Genomic DNA, 14,400 nt, shown 5'->3' with positions numbered 1-14,400 from the left:
CTTTCCTGATTATGTCTCAAAAATCAAGAAGCAAAAAGGGAAAAGACTGTAAATCTGATTACTTAACACAAAACAGAAAATGTGGAAAGGAAAGTTTGTAAATGGATAAGGGGAGGAACCTTGAAGGGAGGGTAGGGGAATGGGAAAGTAAACAGTACCATGTAGAGGTACAAATCCTCTATGATGATCATTGGGTATGTCCCAAATGTACCAATAAAATCTAACTGAAGTGAAAACACACAACGCTTGTTCAGCCCCTGCCTACAGAAACAAAACACACGGAGAATAAGCTAGTGAGGCTCAGAAAAGATGTGTAAGTAGCTGTGCCACGGGAACACGGCTGCATGGCTCCTAACTGCACAAAAGCTTGCTGAGGTGGCTGGCCAGAGCCCTGAACTGAACAGCACTGGGGAGAGATGGGGTGCGGCACTCTCCCAAGGTGCCTCGCTGTATGGAATGACAAGGGCCCTAAATGACCGCTGCCAACCATTTAAAGAGATTATGTCAAATTAAATTTGAAAGGGTTTTGGCCCAGACGGGACTCTAGCCAGAAAAGCCTCAATAGGGACCAGGAAGCTCCTATCTCCCCCACCCCTAGGAATTTACCGTGATGTCATCTTCCCGTCCCTGGGAATTTACCTATGGCGCCAAACCTAGGACCAGGGATTTGGCTCAGCGGCTCAAGCACTTGCCTGGCAAGTACAAGGTCATGAGTTCAATTCCCGGTACCAAAAACAAAAAAATGAACACTAGTGGTCCTGCCTACCCCCGACAACCATGAAAGCATTTTATAGGCACTACTGCAGACCCCCTCCACAAGCCCATACAGGTCACTCCTGAGTCTCCATCACCCTATTCTCCCTTTGTGGATCAAGTCCTGATGCTCAGGTTCCTTTAAAATCACCCCAGGAGTCCAAAGGTCATATGACCAAGGTCATTAAGACTGGATCCTGGGATTCTCCACTGGCTTTGATATTTGGAAAGCCTCAACCCACTGAGGACTCCACGCTGAACTCATAAATGACAGAGAAAAAAAAAACACAAGACTTTCCACCAGACAGCCTGGCCTTCCACAGTGGCCTGTGCCAGAGTCAGGTGCTGGGTGTTATTTTGTGAGAGTGGTATCTAAGCCAACACTTGACACGGGGCAGGTAGGTACTCAACAATAATCTCCACATGAATCATCTACTCCATCCTGTCCTCAAACAACAAGATGTGTTTAAAGTAGCGGTTCCCCCCCCACTGGCAAATAATAAATTTAAAAGCATGAAAAAGAGAAAGTCACTTAGCTCAACCCATCTAGAAACAAGGAGGTTTGGTATTATTAGGACGCTTCCTTCCAGTTATTTTCTAGGCATGTTTTTTAAACCTTTGGAATTAGATGGTAGGCACACTGTAACTTTTACCAGAAACATCCTCCCTGGTTATCTTTTAAATTGCTCCTAAATATTATTTTGCATAACTTCATAAACCTCCATTTTAAAGACACATCCACTGGAATTCACCTATCCACTATCTCCAGCCCACACCAGTGGAAATATAGGTTGCTACTACTAGAGTTTTTAAAAAATCTGAATGATGGGTGCATAAAAATATCATTTATATTTCATGTTTTGTCTCAGCTACATCCCCAGAAGAATAATTATCTTATTAGACTATTTGGCCATCTTGAGATTTTGGCCCAAATCTGTAAAACTAAACCACGCTTTATATTTATTCTTTACAGAAATGAGGGAAGGGGCTGTGAGCTACAACCCTAGTTAGCCCCATTTGTTTATTTATTTAGAGAAAGACGCTCACAGTTACCCAAGCAGGGCCGGAACTTGCAATCCTCCTGCCTCAGTCTCCCAATTAGCTGGAATCACACACGTGCACCGCCACACCGGCTGTTTTTCTTCTTCTTTTTTTTTTTTTTTTATTTAAGAAGAAAAAGAGAAAAACACAAAACAAACCAAAGCGGCGTAAGGGTACACGCAATACAGAACTACAAAACAAAACAAAACAAAACAAAACAAAACAAAAAACCATAACAGTAAGAAATTACCTGCTAGTAGATTACACACTATTTTCTTGAAAATAGTTCCTCAAATCACAGTATCAAAGAACACAAGGTGGACATTCAAACAGGGAGACTGCAAACAGCTGTGTTCAATGTTCCAAAAACATTGATAAAGTCAGCTATTTAACACCCCCAAACACACTTGCTGTTATATCCGTTAAAGCTCTTTTTCTTTTTTTTTTTTTCCCTCTCTTTTTTACAACAAAATTTACACATCTTGGAAGGTGGTGAAGTACTAGGTTATTGAAACAGTCATGCTGTGACCTCTATTGTTATATTGTTATGTCCTGTTTTATCTCAATCTCCCCCTTATTGTTTCAAAAAAAAATTATTTAGTCATTTCTTATGTTTGTCTTAATTAAAGAAAAAATTCAAAAAAATTAGGATATATAAATAGTAACTCTTTTCGATTTCCTATTAACTTGTTTTGAAGTCCTGTAGTACTCCCACGATCTTGTTTTGACTGATTAGACTCTGTTCCATTCTATATGATAGTATCAAGTTTGAAGACATAGGCAACTACTTTGAAGACAATAAGATTCACTAAGATACCCATTCTGGTTTGACTATTGTCTTCTTTGGAAGTCCTGTAATGTTTACAATGCCTAAGTTTTATTGGTCTTGTTCTCTACTGTTTTGTCCAACTTTATAATATCTAATAAGATAGACAATTCTTCTTAAGGAAACAAGGGACAACGTTGATAACCATTGTTGATAAACTTGTACTCTGTTCTACACCATGTGCTATGTCTATCCTTGGTATTGACTGACAGCTTTGTTTTGCCATATTTGACTGTATTCTTCCCCCCCCCCCAAAGAAAGTAATAAGCTCTTTTTCTTCTTAATTTGAGGTCTTCATCCTAGATGACTCTGATTTATCTACAGACTAAGCAGTCCTTCCCAGCTCTGGGCCTCCAAATCAGACAAACACATCTTCCTTATACTCAACCCAACCCAAGCCAAAATCAGAGCCCTGTGGTGCTCACTTTCTGACCTCCTCCCAGGCTGACTCTGCACCAGTAACTAACAGCGTTTGCATAGGATCCCTAAATTAAACCAATACCACCACCCAGCCCCTACTATTAAATCATACTACTTATGATTTAATACAGACAAGTGTATCTTAAGAAACTGTGAACTACTTTACTAAAGCTGCTGCATCATTCCCTTCTGGTTTAGTAAGCAAAACATCACATAAAACAGGAAATAGATTCAACTTGATGTAATTCAGCTGACTTCTAGGTACCCTTGCATCCTATGGCCATATGCTTTTAAGAAAATTCCTAACTTGTATCTGTGTGTTAAAAAAAAAAAAAAAGCAATACTTTTAGGTAAATTTTGTCCTACCTGTAAAAAGCAGGGAAACGATTGGTCAGGCCCTATCACCTGCAGCTCACCTGGGAGGAGCTCTGAATGGTGGGTAGTTAGGACTCCGGGAAAAGCCAGAGTGTCCTCAGCCATAAAGACTTCCCACACCAGCTGCCCCAAACACACCTACTCTTCTGTAGCCATATGCATTAATACCTGGGCTTGAGCCAGCTACTCTGCAGCCACTATGAACCTCTCCAGACTATGCACCCTTCCCCGCTGGGGCTCCCGCTTCTCCTTGGTCTTCTTTCATGGGCCCACAGAACCAAAGCATCTCAGAATCTAATGTCACAAGGCAACTGACAGCTGTGACTCACAACTCACCAACTCATAACCCCAACATCCCTTTCAGAGCGACATGCCAGGAGCCACAATCTATTCACGCCAGCCAGAAGTAGAGGCAGGAGAGAACTTCAGATCCCTAGAAGTCTGCCTCGATTTCTAGATGACAAGGCAAAGCCCTCTCTAGTAAATCCCATGCTGTTCATCATGAAAATATTTCCAAGGCCCAGCCAGCAGCTCCCCAGCAAGAGCTGCTCACTGGCCTAAAGCAAAGCATGGTGCTGGAATCCTCGGATTCCACAGTCTCTGGCTCCTGCCAGAATCCTTGGGGCAGGGAGGGGGGCACCCATGGCCTGTGACAGCAGCACACATTCTCCAGCATGGCATCCAAGACTTGAAAACTGAGGTCACAAAGCCAAATGCCGATGGGACACAGTGAGAAATGCCAAGCAACTGGACCCAGGCAGGCAAGAGAGGACGCTGGGATCATGATGCTTGGGAGCAGCAGGCCTGACCCTTTCCATAGGCAATGGCCACCCCTCTGCTGGAAATGACAGTCAGATCTGACTCTTTTCAAAAAGCCCACAGGTTTTCTTGTTTATTCCTAATGTTTACAAGCCTTTATGCTATCCAAACTGTAACAGCATATAGGCTTGAAAATGTCTACAAATCCCTCCTTAATACAGACATATATACTTCCTACCTCTCCAATCTAATTTGCCCCTGCTCTATCACAAGAGTCCCATGTTCTTCACACCCACACGCACATGCTATGTCACTCCTAACTCCTCTAACTTGCACACGAGTCTCTCCCATGCGACATCTGAGACACCCAAACTGTTCACCCCAGACTTCCTTCATCCCAAGAGTTTTCTCTATCTACACTGCACGTATCATGATCCCTTTTTCCTTTTTTTTTTTTTTTTTTTTTTTTTTTTTGGTACCAGGGATTGAACTCACAACCTCGCACTTGCCAGGCAGGTGCTTATGCTACTGAACTAAATCCCTGGCTACCACCCCGTTTTCATGCACTGCAGGCATTTGTTTTTCATTGCTGGCATTTAATCATCTTGCCCTGCTCCTTAATCCAAGCTGCGCCTTAAACCTCCAAAAAGACCGAACAGTTTCTATCTCTCATTTGTATCTTTCTACCTTCAGTACTGCGAACGGTATGTTCGCACACACACGACTTAATAAATGTTTACTGAATGTGAAAATTCTGCGCTTTTCAAATGGTTCATGCATTGTGACCCACTGTTTCATCAGAGAATAACTCCATGAATTTAGGAACAACAGCTGTTTTGATTTTTAGACAGGGTCTCCCTAAGTTGCTCAGGATGGCCTTGAACTTTCAATCCTCCTGTCTTAACCTCCCTCCCAAGCATGTATTACCATGCCCAGCTAACAACTGCTCTTCTAAAGAAAAACACTAAGACAGACCCCCCCAAAAAATGTTAAAGAAGATGGGACCATGCAAAGGGAGGTAGTCCTGCATGAACTGAAATTAGATTGTAACATACATGCTGTATGTTCAGGGTCATAATGTAAATTTTATTTTTTAATGTAGGTCACAGCCAGAACAGTACAGAAAACATTGCTCTAGAATGAGTGAGCTCAACCACTGCTCACTCACTGCAATTATTTTTCACGCAGTCAGATATTTGCCATTAAAAAAATTCTGATCCACACCCCTGCAGGTCTCCTCCCCTAAGTTCTGTTCCCCTACCAGTGCACCGATCCTGCAGCTCAGAGAAACAAGGAGGCTAAGTCACTAGTTACATTCTCGGCTCATTCTGCAGACTTCTGCAACCATCCTCCAAATTCAGATGTTGCAAGTCGAGGCTTGGGGAATTTGTTCCGCAAATCACCCTAAGTCAGCCTTGCAACAAGACAGCAGAATTCAGTACTCAGCAAAAAAGCACCCCATCCCTTCCATGTGCAGGTCCTCAGACTCCTGGGAATGGGAGACTGCACGGGCTTGGAAGAGCCAAGCCCTAGAGAAGTCAATACCCCCAGCAACAAATCTCCACCCACCCCCTCTCTCCTGCAGAAATGAAACATGGGACTAGGCTGAAGATCCTGGTAGAGTCCAAAGTTCAACACACTTCAAAGTCCAACAATATATACCTTTAGCAAATCCTATGCTGCTTCTCTCCAACCTCCAACTGCATGCACCCTCATGCCTAGAAGAATAAATGGCCCCAGTTTCCCAGAAGCCCCGAGTCTTCAGACTTGTTTCTCCAACTTCAAGGTCAAGACCAGGCAGTGTCATGTAAATGGCAGCACAAAGAGGTGAAAATGACAGGTGGTACATGCCTGTAATCCCAGCACTTGGAAGGCAGAGGCGGGAGGATTGCCATGAGTTCAAGGCCAGCCTGGGCTACACAGTGAGTTCCAGGCCAGCCTGAACTGCAGGATCCCAACCCCCACAAACAGACCTCCCAGGCCGGACATCCTCAGCTACCTCTCTGACCACTGAATGCCTGCTCTCTCTAACACTCTATCCCTGGGGTTCCCAACAAACCCGGTGCAGCACTTGCTGGCAGCCCACTTACACTTGGATATCCTGGCAAACACAGAAACTTCCACACAGCCCGAGTGTCAGTTACTTCTCTGCAAAACAAACATTTCTGATTTCTCGAGTTGCCAGCTACAGTGGCTCTAAGCCCCTGGCATGTAATCAATTTCCACAAAGAATTAATTTCCATTCATCTCTTTCCTTCACCCTGGCCCTGTCAAGGTAATGTCTCACCCTTTTTTCATTTCCAGTTAAATCCAGTGCAAACCCTGGGCACACCTGGAGTGAGGCAGCTTACTAGCTGATGTGTCTCCTAAGGTTACTTTCAAAATCCTTTCCAAACACCCCTTCCTTGCAGTCCTCCCTGACCCTAAAACTTTTAATGTCTGCCGGGACATACAGACAGAACAGCAATTCCCCAGTCTGATTTTCTAGGACTTGCACAATCTCAACCACTGTTCTCTCCATCTTCAGGAAACAGGCAAGTTGGCCAAGGCCATGCTCATGGTCACTCTGTCGCCATCTCGAGGGTCTCCGAGAGCGCCCTCCTCTGACCTGCAACAGCACCTGTGTCTGCACCTGCCCACCACACCGTTCATGTGTCCTATCTGGAGGTCTTACTTCCCACCTACCTGTCTTCCCATGCTTCGCACAAGATGACAAGTCCCAAGGCCAAGGATCAAACCCAGGCTTTGCACATGCCAGGCATGTATGGCACCACTGCTGTGCTACATGCCAGCTTCATTATCTTCTGTATCCTCCCTCCTCCATAACTGCTCCTCTGATCCTCCTTTCTTGGCCCTTTCTACCTGCTACTCCTGTGGACTCTGGGTTCTGCCATAGGCACACCTTCCTCCAAAAGAAGTGAGCCTTCCCCAACTCGGACTTTTCCTCTCTCTGCTGTGGCTCCTGGCCTTCACCAACTCGGGAAGCCATGGCTCATGCATCTGAAGTTGAGCTCTTAAAGTCATTTCCACCTAGCAGAATAGGCTTCATAGGGCCTCAGATTTCTTGGGTACCTCTTGACATCTCCCAGGAAGCCGGGGGTCCTGCTGAGAACACAGCAGCTCCCAGAAGGACCTGTGGAGTCCAACATAACTACTCTGTCTCTGTTTACAGAGCCTCAGGCTCTGTTTACACAACACCCCGGGAAAGGGTCCCAAGACCTCCAATACCTGTTGAAGCAAACTGTCCCAGTCACACCTTCCTGCACAGCGGGTGTGAAGAAAGCAGTGAGGGCCTGCAGATACCCAGCGCCTGCCCAGCTGCACCGCAGGAGTGCCAGAGCCTGGGGAGTCTCCAGAGCTCCACAACCAGGCAGCAGGGCGGCTAACAAACAGGAGGTGTGGCGGTGCCCACCACTTGGCAGGTGGGCTCCTTTAGATCGCTCTCCACTAGCTGCAATGGAAGGCACAGATCTAAACTCAGAGGCATGGAATTAAACGCTGCCTCTGAAATTGTTTGCAGATGCCAAATTCCCAGTCCAGGCCCCAACCCGGAAACCCCCGATGCCCAAAGTGCCACCGCCTGGCAAGGCCGACCGGCCTAGCACGTGGGGTGAGGGGAGCCAGGCCGAAGGCACAGGGCCAGAGAGGGTAGTGGCCAAAGCCTGCTTGAGAGAGGATGTGGGGCCAACCCGCCAGGAAGAGGGTGTGTCCCGGAGTGGACAGGCGCGAGCTGGGCATCCGGCCGGAAAGGGTCCGGGAAGGGGCATGGAAGGGCCGGGCTCTCCGTGCAGGGTCCTCCGGAGAGGTGACTGCCAACCCCCACTCAAAGTTGGGAGGGTCCTGGGTCAGGAGCTCAGGCTCCAGCGAGATAAGGTGGCGTGGAGCGGACAGGCGGCCACCACGGTCCCCACCCCTTGGCCACAAGGCCTGCGCGGCCACTGTCGCAGTGCCCCCCGCGCCCCGCCCCCGGCCCTGGGCCATCAGCCCCCGCGTGGGCGCAGGGCACTGGAAGCGCTCGGCAACCCTGCCACCCCCCAGCAGCAGGCTGCAAGCTTTGGCCTGGCGCAGCTCACTTCCCCACGCTGGGCTCTGGCTGCAGCTGGCACTGTCCTTCCCGCCCCGCCCCGCGCCCTACGCCCCCCCCCCCCACGCGGTGGGCTCCCCGACCTCGCGCCCTCTGCCGGCTCCCTTTGCGCCCACCTGGCCGCCCAGAAGCCTCAGGGACAGGAGGGTGGGAAGACAGAGCACAGGGCTCAGCCAAGGAGGTAAGGGCTTGACAACCTTCACAGGGCAGGAGCCCTTGGCAGGGAGACTGTGTGGTTCTGGTCAGCACCCCAGAGTCAGAACAGCAAGACGAGCTAGAGGCTGGGGCGAGCAGATGGGGGACACGGAGAGAACAGGGCCTTGTCACACACAGACACACACACACACAGACACAGACCAACTCCTGGCAAGGAAGGGAACTGAGGCATACCCCACACAGGGCTCATGTAAGCGTGCATGCCAAAGAAAAGGCTGTCACAGTAAATCTGAAGAGAACAAAAGACAGACAATCTCCCAAGCAAGGGTGCAAGTTACAAAAAAAGGAAAAGGAAACTCTTTTCAGTAAACGCGTCAGAATGGTTAGTGATGGAGCAACATTTCTTGCAGAAATTCTGCCTCATTGTAAAGTGGATTAAAATGAGTTGTCATAGATACAAGACATGCCTCAAAAAAGTGTGGTAAGTTAAGAGTAATGTGAGAGGGAAAACCCAACTCGTTACCCTTTACGCTGACTGTAATGTAAGGATCCATGCACTGCCCGGCATCCTTCAGGCCAATCTTCTCGATTGTGATGGTGAACAGTGTCATGCCCAGCCTGAGGGCGGCCGTGATACTAAAGTATCTGGCAACAAGGAAGGCCCAGTAACAGCCAGCTCTGCAAACAGTTTCACAGTAAATCCTGTCAGCAAACATGGAAATATTCTACCCGCTCTCAACCCATAACCAGGCAAGCACGATGCAGTCTGGCCTGCAAGCCTTCTACACGCTGCTCTTTACAGATGTATTTTATACACAACAGTGACGTACACTTCCACATCTCATCACCCTAAAGCAGACATCAATTCAAGTTCAATCAAGGAAAAGTCAGGTGAAAACTTCCAGTAGGTCAAGGAAGCCAGTTATAAATAACCGCAGAATAGCTACGGTGTCCTCTTGCATGTACCTGGGGACATGCGATAGGTTTTACATCTCAGCATTTGGTAGGGTGTGGAAGATGCTTTTTAAATAGTTTGCTGTCCTGCAGTCTCAGAGATTCAGTCAGATCAACACATCCTTTAGTTGCCGTGATAAAGAACGTCATTTGAAGTTTACCAGTTATACTTAGTTAGGCCTTTTCAGTCCCATTTCTCTTCTCTTTGTCCTGTTCTGTCTGACGAAGCTCACAGAGGTTCCTGCCACAGAGAATGTCACACGACACCACAAAAACAGTTTGCGTGTTTGAGATCTTCGGATGGCTGGGCCAATTGGGATGCCAGCAACATTACAGACTGGATCAGGAAAATCTCCACAAACCAGGGACTACTTTCCAGAACATGTGGTTAGCTTAGCACATGTATCAAGGTAGTTCACATTAGCAGGTGAGGAGAAAAACTTTTGTAATCTTGTCAACAGATGCAAAAAAAAAAAAGTCTTCAATTAAGTCTTAAACATTATTAGCAAGTTTTGTTTCGCTTTGTTGCTTTTTGAGACAAGGTCTCACTGTGTAGTCCAGGCTGGCCTGAAACTCATGGTAATACAGGCAATAAAAAGTCATTATCCTAGAACCAAACTGCATAATAATGTGGGCACAGGTTAGTCATCACTGAAACCCTGAGTCCTCCCTCAGAGAAACAAAGAATCCTTTCCTCTATATGATTAAGCTAAAGGTTACATGTTCTCTTGCTGTTCGATGTCATTTCTGTTCTGTTTTTCAATGTTTACAGATAACGTCAGTGCTGTACACAGTACACTCATCGTGGGAGCTGGCACACATACCAAACAAGCTGATTCCTCTTCAGTCTTCCCTGCCCTCCCTCCTGATGGCACTTTCAATGACTAGAATTTTACAAGTCTTTTTTCCAGTGAGGCTTACATCCCAGGACAGCATGGTTCCAAACCAAGTACAGTCAATTAAATGACACGTTCTCTTTCTTACTCTGAGAGGAGAAAAAATTCACACTAAAAAGGTTCAGTGAGCTTCTTGTATCTCTAAAATGAAACAGCAAATACCATACAGAGCACAAACATCTCAACTGAACTTGCATTTAACTTTATACAGTCAGTGGATTTCATTCAACTCGGCAGCCCCAGCCACATACAGAGCACACCTCTGCGTCTCATGACTTAGCTCTGCTGCTCTAAGGGCTGCGTTTTCCATGGAGCTACGGCAAGGAAGCAAATGGCCAGGCAGGTGGGAGTTTATACAGCTGCAGCTGCACGCGCTGCGGTATAGTCTGCAAAGCAGACTGGCAACATACAAGACCTCCACTTAAACACATATAACACGGATAGGAAGAGTAAGTTCTAGTTCTAGTCTTTCACAGCACATATATTGTATAAACATCTAAAAGGGAGAAGTTGGAAGGTTCCCTGCACAAACAAATGACTAAGGGGCTACAACTGCTAAATATTTCAATTTGATGGCTCTACATTGTATATGTGTACTGGCCTCGAACTCAAGATCTTCCTGCCTCAGCCTCCTCAGTAGCTGAGATTACAGACAGACACCACCATGCCAGGCTCTTACTATGCATTAGTACGTACTGTACTCCATAAATATGTAAAATTTAAATAAATAAAATAATGTTGAACAACAGCAAGCCAGCTATGGAAACGGCATGATTGGGAAGGAAGGAAGGCAGAGTGCATGCCGACATCAAAGGACAGCGCCGCGCCGGGAGCCAGTCCAAGCCCCCAGTGCACTGGATTGGCCTTCAACAGTGACTGCAATACTGAAATGTGTCCTAGGCGGGCTTTTTTTATTCACTGACACCAGCAAGGAATGGCCACTAGACGGCGCGCCTGCCCGCCTCTGAGCCCAGGCACTGTGCCTTTTGAGTCCATTCAGGCCTCCTGGGGCACACAACTCAGCAACAGCCAGGTTGCTGGGAACTCAAGTTTTCACCTCTCTGGAGCAGGGACTTTGGGGAATTTTGACTCTATATCCCAATCCTGTTAGGGAAACACTTATTTATTCAGTTTGGGCTTCTCATTTTTTTGAAATCAAACAAATCCGTTGTCAGTTTTTAAAAAACTCATTTTAATGAAGGAACATGAATTACAAAAAGTCACCAGCCTGTCACCTATCAGGACGTCTGTGATCAATTAAAACAGAAAGAAAACAAGTTGTCAGGGAAGTGGTGAAATTGCAGGTAGAATTTGACTGGTACCGGAGGTGCGTCCAGGGGGAAACTCACCAGGATCTTGGGGTCCGGAACAGAGAACTGAGTGAGACACAGAAAAGGTAGCGAGGTACACATTCACTGAAGGGTGGTGACACATGCTCTGCAGGGACAGCATAGTTCGGGTCAGACTCCTAGCAGCTCCAGCACAGGGGCAGGGGGCTTTTGGAGCTGCAATTCCTGGACTGACTTCTTTCTCATGCAAATAAGCCTTTGGGACATTGTCCTATCAGAAATGCACTGGGGCTGAAGCCAGGTTTAAACTGCCCTATGGAAGACTTGCTTGGTTTCCTGCGGATGTAAATAAAGACTTGCAAAGAGGGCTTTTCTGATTGGTTCAGTGTGACCCGGCAGGACCCGGGTGCTTCAGGGTCATCCTGGAGCCTGTGTTCTGTGCATGTGCCCTGAGTCTCCAAGACTTTGACAGCTTCCTCCCAGCAGGTTTTCCCCAGCCCTAATCTACCTCAGTTCCCTCTGAGGGACAGAATCTCCAGTTCTTCATGGGATGCTGAGGCAGCACTGGCCTCTTCTGACAGCTGATTCCTGCTGAAAAGGCCTGCAGGCCCTACCTGCTGCTGGGGGCCTGTGCTCTCTGACTACCCTGGGATGTTGGGCTCACTGGCTGGGCTGGCAAGAATTTGCCAGAAGACAAGGAAAGGGCTGAGGATTTAGCTCTGTGGCATAAGTGCTTGCCTGGCAAGTGCAAGTTGTGAGTTCAATCACACACACACACACACACACACACACACACACACAGAGTGAGAGAATGAGAGAGAGAGAGAGACAAGGAGAGAAGAATTAGTGCCCACATGTCAGGAACTGTCAAACTGCCTGGCCAGTGGGAGAAAGCTGTAGGAGAGTCATGGACTGGATCATCATCTGAGGATGGATCTGTTGAAGCCTTCAATGGACAAATCTTACTACCAGGTTTAAGAACCAGCAGCCAAGTATGAGAAGGAACAGGTCGGAATAATTCTTGGTCTCTCTCTTGAAAAGAGTACTATGACTGAGCCAGCAAAAAGACAGTGTTTTTTCTTGCTATTATTTGAGACATTTTCTAGCAGTTTTATTTCCACGTTTCTGTGGACAGGAAAGCATTGTGAAGGGATATTAGGCTACCAAGAGCCTGAGAATGCAGCCCTGGCAAGATTACCCAGTAAAAAGCAGGAGTCCCAGTACCAGTGCCCATATAAGCTGTGGGCACAGTCAATCCTCCAGTGCCATAACTCATTCACACCAGCCACCTGCTACATGGAGCAGGGCCCCAGTAGATGCCTAATATAGTTGCATGCCCAGTGTCCAGATTCCTTGCGTTTAAAACCTGAACTCTTTCTTTGATTGGCCCTGGGTTTCCCTTGGACAACCTGGGTGTGCTTAAGCTACTGCCACTCATGACAGTACAATTTTGGTCTGCCTTTGCTGTTGGTTCCTCTCCTATTTATCCTCCTCTAGATCACGATTGAAAAGGATGAGTTTCACAATGCGGTCCCAGGGGTCCAGGATCTCATCTGAAGTTTTTTAATTTGTGCTGAACAGCTGGCTGGGGCTGACTGATAGTGAGAAACGCTGTCCCACTGGTACCTGACCTTCCTCTGGAGTCAGAACTGAGTTCATAGATTTATGGAAAGCTTCTACTAATCGACTAGGAGAGGCAGCTGGACTGTCCTCTTTGCCCTGCATGACCTCTCTCACCCTTTCATAATTAACATGTTTATTAATGCATCTTTTTATTCCCATAAGAGCAGTAATTATTTTAGACCTCATTTTCAGTCCTTCCCGTTTGCTTCTACTGGGAGGACAGTGCCTTCTCTGGGGCGACTCTGCTCTTTCCACAGCACACTGCTCATCTGCGTATGTCTTAGCCGCCTCTAGGAGTCCTCATGTTTTTATTTAGGGTGCAGAAAGTGGACAAATTGGACATCTTGCTATGCAAGGTCAAAGACAAGGGTCGAAGTCTGAAGCCCCACTTTCTTGCTTCCCGGGCCTCTTGGGGGCTGCTCTTTGTTTGGGACAGTCACCCACATAAAGCAGCAAGATGGTGGCTGCAGAGAAGATGAAAGAGCCTCTGGAGTCCATCAGCTCCAGGCTCCAGCTTGTCATGAAAAGTGGAAAGTGCACAGTGGGGTAAAAGCAGACTCTTAAGAGTACTATGCCATGTTGGCCAAAGCTGGCATCCATCACTACAGTGGCATAATATTGATCTGGGCACAGCATGTGAAAAGTACTACAGAGCACGCACACTGGCGATCACTGATCCAGGTCATTCCGATATCACTTGAAGCATGCAAGTACACATTGGGGAGAAATAAACCATGCAAAATTCTTCATTGATATAACTTGCTACAGCTTGTTTAAAAAAAAAATGGAAGCTCATCTCCAAACCTATTAGGATCTCCTGAAAATCGGCCTGAGTCTTCCTTGCATTTTTAGAAACCTGCCACGGAAGAGGAATGTGGACTTGAGTAGTCCCAGGTGTCTGTTAGGAGCAGGATGTGAGCTGCAAGGGCAGGAAACTCTATTCCGCATGTGTCCTGTGGGGCTCCGAGCCATGTGAGGAGCAGGAGGAGGGGTCTGAGGAGTCCTGGGTCTTTCTAGGGAGTGGCAGATGGTGGAGTTTCTGAGTCACTTGAGAGGGTGGCCCTGATTTACTGGCCTGAGGATGGAAGGAGGTGGCTCAGGAGACCCCTCCTCCAGTGTGGCTGTTTTCATGAAACATGAAGGGGAGCCCCACGTCTCCCTGAGAGATAGGCAGGACCTAAGGAATCATCAGCCATCTCAGCCTCCTCTTCAGGGGTCTCTTGG

This window comes from Cavia porcellus, unplaced genomic scaffold (genome assembly GCF_034190915.1).
Source record: "Cavia porcellus strain 051 isolate PalLab524CR breed Dunkin Hartley unplaced genomic scaffold, mCavPor4.1 scaffold_22, whole genome shotgun sequence".
NCBI lineage: Eukaryota > Metazoa > Chordata > Mammalia > Rodentia > Caviidae > Cavia > Cavia porcellus.
Note: the sequence above shows the minus strand (reverse complement) of the source record.